The sequence below is a fragment of the Chrysochloris asiatica genome, unplaced genomic scaffold (genome assembly GCF_000296735.1).
Source record: "Chrysochloris asiatica unplaced genomic scaffold, ChrAsi1.0 scaffold00011, whole genome shotgun sequence".
NCBI classification, from domain to species: Eukaryota; Metazoa; Chordata; class Mammalia; order Afrosoricida; family Chrysochloridae; genus Chrysochloris; species Chrysochloris asiatica.
The window spans coordinates 33958961-33968850 of NW_006408529.1; the positions used below are offsets into that span (position 1 = coordinate 33958961).

A 9890-nucleotide genomic window follows, 5' to 3' on the forward strand; every position below is an offset into this window, starting at 1 on the left:
TATGAGTTGGAACCAACTCCATGGCACCTAGACAGCACAACACATGACATGTGAAGAAAGTTTGTGTTGCAAAGCGGAAAGTGCAAAGTTTGCCTGTGGGCACCATCTTGGAATGAATTCTATGTTCTATTGACCTTTGTAACTTGAGGACTTTGGTCATCTCATAATAGACTATTTTCTCAAGGGGGTGGGGAAGTAAGTCCCCAAAATGTCCTACTAAAACAAAAATTAACTTTAATTCAAATTCCTTCTAATTCAAGACATGAATATACACCATCTGGCATTTTTATGAGTAAGAGAAAGTGTTCAGAAATAATGAATGAAAATTTTAAGGTTCCAAAAAATACTGGGAAGTCACAAGTTTAGGGTATAAAGATTCTGAAAGAACTTAATTGGATTAAGTATTCCTCGTGGCACTGGGGTTAATGCAGTTGGACTGCAAAGTCTGTTTGAATCACAAATTCAGCAGTGCAAGCTCACCAACTGCTCCTCAGAAAGTCTATGCAGGGTCACTATGGGTCAGAACTGACTCAATGGCATTTAGCAACAACAACAACAACAACTACATACTTAATAGAATACAGAATAGGGCAAACAGCAAGTTTATATGCACTGGGAAACCAACAAATGAGTGTAACTTACTTTATTGTGTGACTTACTTTATTGCAGTAGTCTGGAGCCAAATCTGAAATGTCTACTAGATATACGTACGTGTACACCCATCATTTGTTTGTCAGTTTGTCGTACTGTGGTGCCTTGCATGTTGTTGTGATGCAAGAAACTATACCACCAATATTTTAAATACCAGCAGGCTCACTCATGGTGGACAGGTTTCAGCTAAGCTTCCAGAATAAGACAGACTGGGAAGGAGAGGCAGACTACTTCTGAATGTTTAGCCACTGAAAACCTTATGAATAGCAGTGGAACACTGTCAGCACAATAATATTGACTACAGAAACATGATGTACAGCACCAGAACATTGTCAGATATAGTGCCAGAAAATGAGTCCCTCCGGTTGGAAGGTACTCAAAATAAATCTGGGGAAGAGCTGCCTCCTCAAAGTAGAGTTGACTATCATGATGTGAATGGAGTAAAGCTTTCAGGATCTTCATTTGCTGATGGGGCACAACTCAAAATGTGGAGAAGCAGCTGAAAGTATCTATTAATAATCAGAATGTGGAATGTACAAAGTTTGAATATAGGAAAATGGGAAGTTGTCAAAAAGAAATGGAATGCATAAACATCAATATCCTAAGCATTAGTGAGTTGAAATGGACTGGTGTTGGCCATTTTATATCTCACCATTATATGGTTTACCATGGTGAGAATGATAAAATCAAAAGGAATGGAGTCTCTTATCATCAAAAAGAGCATTTCAAGATCTATCTTGAAACATAATACTGTCTGTGATGGATAATATGCATACACCTACAAGGAAGATAAGTTAATTACCACTATTACTCATATTTACCCACTAACCACTAAAACCTATGATAAAAATAGATCAAACATACAATCAAGATGTATTAGTGATTACTGGTGTTTGGAATGCAAAGGTTGGAAACAAAGAAGAAGGGTCAGAGTTGGAAAATATGGCTTTGGTGACAGAAAAAATTCTGGAGATCACATGATAGAATTTTGCAAGACCAATGACTTCTTCATCGTAAATGCCTTTTTAAAAACAACAGAATACATGGACAACTATACACATGGAACTCCCCACATGGAATACACAGCAATTCAATTGAATACAGATGTGGGAAGACAAGCTGGAGAAGCTCCATATCATCAGCCAAAACAAGCCCAGGAGCAACTGTGGAGCAGACTATCAATTGCTCATATGCAAATTCAGGATGAAACTGAAGAAAATGAAAACAAGTCCACAAGAGCCAAAATATGACCTTGAACACATCCCACCTGAATTTAAAGGCCATTGCCAGAAAAGATTTGATGCTTTAGACACTGAAGACTGTAGACCAGAGGAGTTGTGGGATGACATCAAGAACATCATACAGGAAGAAAGCAAAAGATCATTAAGAAGACAAGAAAGAAGGAAAAGACCAAAATGAATGTCAGAAGAGACTCTGAAACTTGTTCTTGAGCTTAGAGAAGCTAAAGTAAATGGAAGATATGAGAAGGTAAAAGAGCTGAACAGAAAATTTCAAAAGGCAGCTCAAGGAGACCAAGTAAAGTATTATAATGAAGTGTGCAAAGACCTGGAGTTAGAGAAACAAAAGGGAAGAGTGCACTTAACATGTCTCAAGCTGAAAGAACTGAAGAGAAAAATCAAGCCTCAACTTGAAATACTGAAGGATTCTATGGGCAAAATATTGAATGATGTAGGAAACTTCAAAAGAAGATGCAAGGAATACACAGAGTCACTGTACCAAAAAGAAATGGTTGATGTTCAACCATTTCAAGAGGTAGCATATGATCAAGAGCCAATAATACTGAAGGAAGAAGTCCAAGGCGGACTGAAGGCATTGGCAAAGAACAAGGTTCCAGGAATTGATGGAATACAAATAAAAATCTATCAACAAACGGATGCAACACTGGAGGCACTCACTCATCTATGCCAAGAAATTTGGAAGACAGCTACCTGGCTAACTGATTGGAAGGTATCCATAGTTGTGCCTATTCCAAAGAGAGGTAAACCAATGGAATGCAGCAGTCATCAGACAATATTGATATCCCATACAGATAAAATTTGACTCAAGTTAATGAAAAAATGGCTGCAACAGTACATTGACAAGAAACTGCCAATTTGGATTCAGACATTGCTGACGTCACAGGGATTTGGGCTGAAAGCAGAGAATACCAGAAAGATGTTTACCTGTGCTTTATTGACTACGCAAAGCTTCCAACTATGAGGATCATGATAAGCTATGGACAATATTGGGAGAATGAGTATTCTGGAACACTTAATTGTGCTCATTTGGAATCTGTACGTTGACCAAGAGTCAGTCTTTCAAACCAAAAAAGAGAACACCAAATGGTTTAAAGTTAGGAAAGATGTGTGCCAGGGTTGTATTCTTTTACTATACTCATTCAATCTGTATGCTGAGCAAATAATTTATGATATGCAGTTAATACAATCTTGCTTGCTGAAAGTGAAGAGGACTTAATATCCTTACTGATGAAGATCAAAGACCACTGTCTACAGTATGGGTTGCACCTCAAAGTAAAGGAACCAAAGATTCTTACTATTGGAGCAATAAATAACATCATGATAAATGCAGAAAAGATTGAAATTGTCAAAGATGTCATTTTGTTTGAATACACCCTCTACACTCATGGAACCAACAGTCAAGAAATCAAATGATGTATTGCATTAGGCAAATCTGCTGCACAAGACCTTTGTAAAGTGTTAAAGAGCAAAGATGCTAATTTGAGGACTAAGGCGTGCCTGACAAAACCCATATAGCCTTATATACATGTGGAGGTTGGACAATGAATAAGGAAGACCATAGAAGAATTGATGCATCTGATCTATGGTGTTGTAGAAGAATATTACAAGTACCATGGATTGCAAGAAGAACAAACAAATCTGTGCTGGAAGAAGCACAGCCAGAATGCTCCTTAGATAATGAAAAAATGGCCAGGATGGAGAGACATATTATCCAGAGGGGACCAGTTCTTGAAGAAGGGCATCATACTTGGCAAAATGGAATGTCAGTGAAAAAGAGGAAGACTCCCACAAGATGGATTGACACAGTGGCAGCAGCAGTGGGCTTCAGCATAACAACAGTTGAGAGGGTGGCATAGGATCTGGCAGTGTTTCATTCTGTTGTGCACAGTGTAGCTGTGAGTCAGAACTGATCACAGACACCTAACGACAATAACAATGCCTATAGTCTATTCCCTAAAATGCCTTGGATGGAACACTAGTCTCAAGAGAAATTCATCACCAAAAGGTTTCTGTTGTCACATAAAACTGGGGACTGTAACATACTGTAATGTCATATGGAGATTCACAGAGCGTTAAGCATACAAAATCTGCAGTAAAGATGTTTTTTAACCCAGTATTTCCCAAACTGACCTGAAAACTCTTGCTCCTGCAATGTTGTAATTAACTATATAGAAAGACATAAACATGATTTGATTCTGTGCAGTGTTAACTCTCAATAATGGGCAAGGAAAGAATTATTCCAACAGGTTATGTGCCAAATACCTTTTCCTAGAATATAATAATCAGAATAACACCTTCTTCCACTCAAACCCAGAGCCAAATTACAACAGAAGAAATAGAAGGGATCAAACCAACCAGCTCAAACCTTATCAATAAAGACCAAAACCATATTCAAGCAGTCCATCCTTATACAAACACAGACACATAAGGAATGACCATGGCATTTGATACAAGCATGATTATTGTTGGTAAGTACCATCAAGTCTGTTCAGACTCATAGCGACCCTGTGTAGAGTTTCCAAGGAGCGGCTGTTAAGTTTGAATCCTTGACCTTGTGGTTGAAACGTCCAATGCTTTATCTTGGAGTGCCACATGATTATATTAGATATAAACCCACCCACATTGACTTTTTGTGCAGGTTTGAAAGGAAAAAAACTCTTACTTATTTTTAGAATAGTTTTAAATCTTTGTAGAATCAAAATTTATCATTTATTCATTCAGTACACTGTATTGATTATCTATTTGCACCAGAAGCAGACCTATTGGTACAATGCTTAAGCACTCAGTTTCTCCATGTGGCAGTCTGCTTCTGTAAAGATTGATGTTGTTGGTGTTAAGTGCCATTGAGTCGGTTCCAACTCATAGTGACCCTGTATAGCGTTTCCAAGGCTTGTGACTTTAAACTGCTGATCTTCAAACCAACCTTTCAGTCCAGTGCTTTACCCCACAGCACCTTGGAAACCCTATGGGCGGTTATGCTATGCCCTATATGGTTGCTACAGGGTCAATATGTGTTAGAATTGACTCAACAGCACACAACAGCATATGTACCAAATATTCTGTCAGGATTGAAGATGCAGAGTGAACAAGCCGGGTACCCTGTTTATCAGTTCTCACCACTAGACAGAGGAGAGATTACAAACAAGTAAACCCTATCTTGTGTATTGCATCCTTTAATAGTCTGATGACTGGGACCACTGGACAGAACCCAAAGTGCAGTCACCCAAGCAAAACAAATCCATTTTGATCTTTATAGCAATTAAGTGGTGCTTTCTTAATCACTGAAACAAATCAACAGATGGTTGTTTAATTGTTTATGAAACCAAACATTAAGTACTGGGCTTGGCAATGTATCTCTTCTTCTGAAGCCTTTGAAGGCAGATATCAGACAACACTCTGGAAGATTTAAATGCAGAAACTCAAAAGTTAGCCCTGCCACTGATCTGCTGTCATTAATTGAATTATGTCACCCTAAAATGCATGTCATCTTGTCTGGACCATGATTCTCAGTGGTTTGACAGTAATCAATGATGTAATGATTCCCCATGATGTGATCAGATGTGATCTACAACCTGTTGGGAGCTAGGGTAGGATGCAACACCCTTACTCAGATCACAGCTCTGATCAGCTGTGTAAGAGGAGTTTCCCTAGGGGGTGTCTTGCATCACTTTTGTCTTACAAGAGATGAAAGGAGAGAGAAGCCAGCAGAGAGAGGGGGACCTGACTACTGCCAAGAAGAAAGAGCTGGAAGTGGAGTGTGTCCTTTGGACCCAAAGTCCCTGAACTAACGACCTCCTAGACCCAGGGGAAGATTGATGTCAACACACATGGAGATCTCTAAGGACCGCTGGGCCCCCAGATGTTGAAAGGAGACAATGACCTTCCTCCAGAGCTGACAGAGAAAGCTTTTACCCTGAGGTATTGCCCTTAATTTGGGCTTCTAGCTTCCTGGTGAGAGAGTAAATTTCTGTTTGTTAAAATTATCCATTTGCAGTATTTCTGCTATAACAGCATTAGATATCTAAGATGCCTACTTTGTATGAAAGGTATTCTAGGAACACAGGCTGAAATGATGACTAGGATTCAGTTGCTTGCTGTTTATGATAAACACCTTCCTAGTGATAAAGGGTATCAAGTTACACATGTTGGCCAAAGATGTCTTAAGGACATTTTACCACTTCAGAAAGGGAATTCATAGTTTCCTTGTTGTTGGGTGCATTTTAATGTTGCCCTGTGTTTTAGGCTCTGCTGTAACAAATGCTGTCTGTGTTAATATAGTGCTAATTGCAGTAATGGGCAAGGCACTTATGTCTCTACTAATTGCATCAACACCACTTGGCCCAATCCTCTCAAAATAACTACAAGCTATTACTAATCCATAAAAATCCCAATATCTGCGTGCAGAACTAGAAACACCTTGAAACAATGAGAACCAATCCAAGCACCACTAAAGACTCCTCAAAGTCCAGCTGGTACCAGCATTCCCCCAAAGCCCGGTTTCAAAGGTCCCCATTTCCATCCATCACTTTCAGCATTTATACACCATGGGAAGCTACCACAGTCTGCTTCTGAAAGATCCACATTGAAAGTTCCACTCTAGGTTTACTTAAGTGTCTTCCCAAGAATACTGGGAAGCCCTGTTAGGTTTCCTTACCCTCTTCACATGAAACAACTCCCTTTGCAATTCCACTCCTTAGTTCATCAACTGGCAGCCTTTGTCTTATCCTTTTGGGTTCTGTTTAAATGCCACACCCCTGGCCAACCTTGTTGCTGTTAGGTGCTAAGTAAGCTCTAACTCATAGTGACCCCATGCACAGCAGAACAAAACACTACCTGGTCCTGCACCATCCTCACAATTGTTGTTACGCTTGACCCCACTGCTGCTGCCACCATAGTGGCACGCTTTAGTCTTCAAACTGACATTTTTGCTCTTGAACACTTTGAAGAGGTCATGTGCAGCAGATTTTACTAATGCAATGCGTTGTTTGATTTCTTGATTGCTGCTTCCATGAGTGCTGATTGTGTATCCATATGAAATGAAGTCTTTGACAACTTCAGCTTTTCTCCATTTATCATGATGTTACTTGTTGGTCTAGTACTAAGGAGTTTCATTTTCCTTACAGTAAGGTGCAGTCCATACTGAAGGCTGTGGTCTTTGATCTTCATCAGTAAGTATTTTACATCCTGTTGCCTTTCATCAACTAAGGTTGTATCATCTGCAAATGGCAGGTTGTTAATAATGAGTTGTCCTCCAATCCTGATGCCTTGTGTTCTTCGTCATATAATGCAGTTTCTGGGATTATTTTCTCAGCATACAGAATGAATAAGTATGGTGAAAGAATCTAGCCTTGGTGCACACTTTCCTGATTTTAAACCATTTCGTGTCCTCTTGTTCTGTTTAAACAATAGCCTCTTGGTCTATGTACAGGTTCCTCATGAACACAATCAAGTGTTCAGGAATAGGCATTCTTTGAAATATTAGCCATAGATTATCATGATCCACTCGCGGAAGTAGCAGTCAAGAGATCAGACGACGTATTGCACTGGGCAAATCTGCTGCACAGGAACTTTTTAAAGTATTGAAGAGCAGAGATGTCAGCTTGAGGACTAGGGTGCGCCTGACCCAGGCCATTGTGTTTTCAATAGCCTCATATGGATGCGAAAGCTGGACAGTGAATAAAGAGGATCGTAGAAGAATTGATGCCTTTGAGTTGTGGTGTTGGAGGAGAATACTGAGGGTGCCATGGACTGCCAAAAGAACCAATGGATCTGTTTTGGAAGAAGTGCAGCCAGAGTGCTCCTTGGAGGCCAGGATGGCTAAGCTTCGTCTCTCCTACTTTGGACATGTAGTCCGGAGGAAACAATCGTTGGAGAAGGATGTCATGCTGGGTAGGGTGGAGGGTCAGAGAAAAAGAGGAAGACCTCCAACGAGATGGATCGGCCAGGTGGCATCATTGATGGACTCGGGGGTGGCAGCGGTGGTGAGGTTGGCCCAGGATCGAACATTGTTTCGTTCTGCTGTGCATGGAGTCGCTATGAGTCGGTTCCGACTCGATGGCACCTGACAACAACAACAACATCATGATCCAAACAGTCAAAAGCCTTTTTATAGCCAATAAAACACAGGTAAACATCTTTCTTGTATTCTCTGCTTTCAACCAAGATCCATCTGACATCAGCAATATCCCTAGTTCAATGTTGCAGCCACTCTAGCAACCTATAACCCTCTTGTTTGTTTCTTGTGTAACAGTTGTCACAGTCTCTGTGAAGGAGAAGAGAAGCAGGATTTTTCAGAAGATGTTGATCTTCGATGCAATTATGGCCTCAGTGAATCCCACAGGAAGTTCTGGAGCTGGAATGGCTTTTTAGGAGTGGCCTCTCTTAAAACCAGGATGTGGGGAGAGGCCTTTATATTTCCTCACTGGCTAGTCACTAGAGATGGGCTACTGACAGGTAAGGATCTTGGATGAGGCTACTCTCTTTTTCTGAGATAAATTTCTGGGAAAGGACTCAGCTAAGAGCCACTAGCCACCAATCCTCCTAGTAGCTAGGTAATGGGTGCTTGGTGTTATCTTGGAGCACTGAGCACCACTGGCAGTGGCGGTGGTGGTTGTATCGAGAACAGTTTCAGGGAGTATCAGGGCAACAATGTGCAGGACTGTGAGCAGATGCAGATGATTGTCTTTGTCAGGAGTTGGTGCTGCCAGTTGATGAAATCTCTGCACCAAGAGCCTAGACATTCAGGCTGCATTCACTGAGTTTCTGGTAAGCCAAAGTGATACCATAATCCTGAGAAAGACATGAAATTAAACTTTTGGAAGTAGTTCTTAATTACATTTTCTCTCTGTGAGTAAATTTAATTTTCAAAACTTGTTTAAAGAATACAATAATTGCTTCATTTCTAAGATATATTAGATCAGCTAAGATGTAGTCATGAATTTTCTTTGTATATTCTGCAATTGCATATAGTGGACAATGGAAAAGCTTTTTATAAAAAAAATAATTCCTTAATGTAGGTGACCAAACAAAACTACAGCAAACAAGGTGTGGAGGTAGTTGGGCTGAAGGGAATGAGACCTGTGAAGGATTTAGCGCTTGGAGTTATCCTGACTCTGGCTGAAGTTCAGGTTTGACTTTGGGTGAGTTGCTTGACTTCTGTAGTCTATTGTTTCCTCATATGGAAAATGAGTGCTGTGGTCAAGCAGTGGAGGAGAGATGAGGGGAATGAGGAACACTAGGGGAGAGAAAGTCTATTATTCTTTCATGACCAACCTACCTTTACCCCCATTCATCAGAGAGTCTTCACCAATAATTTGTCGCCTCTGCTTTTGGTTGAAAACTTCCTGCCATCTAATGCTATGCCTCACCCCTCCACCCCTGCCCTAAAGTCTGTCAATGTTAGAGGTCAGAGTTGGTGATATGTACGGTGATTTTAAAGTCCAAAATTTCTAGGAAGGGGACTATCAATATTAAATAAGCACTGGTAGATTCCAAGATCCTATGTTGTTGTTAAGTACCATCTAGTCGGTTCTGACTCATAGTTCTGACCCTGCTCAGGGTTTCTGAGACAGTAAATCTTTACAGGAGCAAAAAGCCTCATTTTTCTCCCGTGGAACAGCTGGTAGTTTCAAACTGCCAAACGTGAGGTTAGCAGCCGAATTTGTAACCACTACACTACCAGAGCTCCTTTCAGGATCCTATTGTTGTTAGGTGTCATCGAGTAGGTACTGACCCACAGCAATCCTATACACAGCTGAACAAAACACTGCCCGATCCTGGGCCAACAATCTCACTACTGTTGCCATGCTTGAATCCATCGATGCTGTCACTTGGCCAATTCATCTCGTTGGGGGTCTTCCTCTTTTTCTCTGACCCTCCACCTTACCAAACATGATGTGCTTCTCCAGTGACTGCTCCCTCCTGACAATATATCCAAAGTATGACAGATGAAGTATGGTCATCTTGGCCTCCAAGGAGCAC

The 9890-nt window shown here is 40.6% G+C and overlaps 1 pseudogene; it reads left to right on the top strand.

Annotated features, from left to right (window-relative positions):
• The first annotated feature begins 4984 nt into the window (after window positions 1-4984).
• LOC102826184 overlaps window positions 4985-9890 on the top strand; it is a 121296-nt pseudogene continuing 116390 nt past the window's right edge.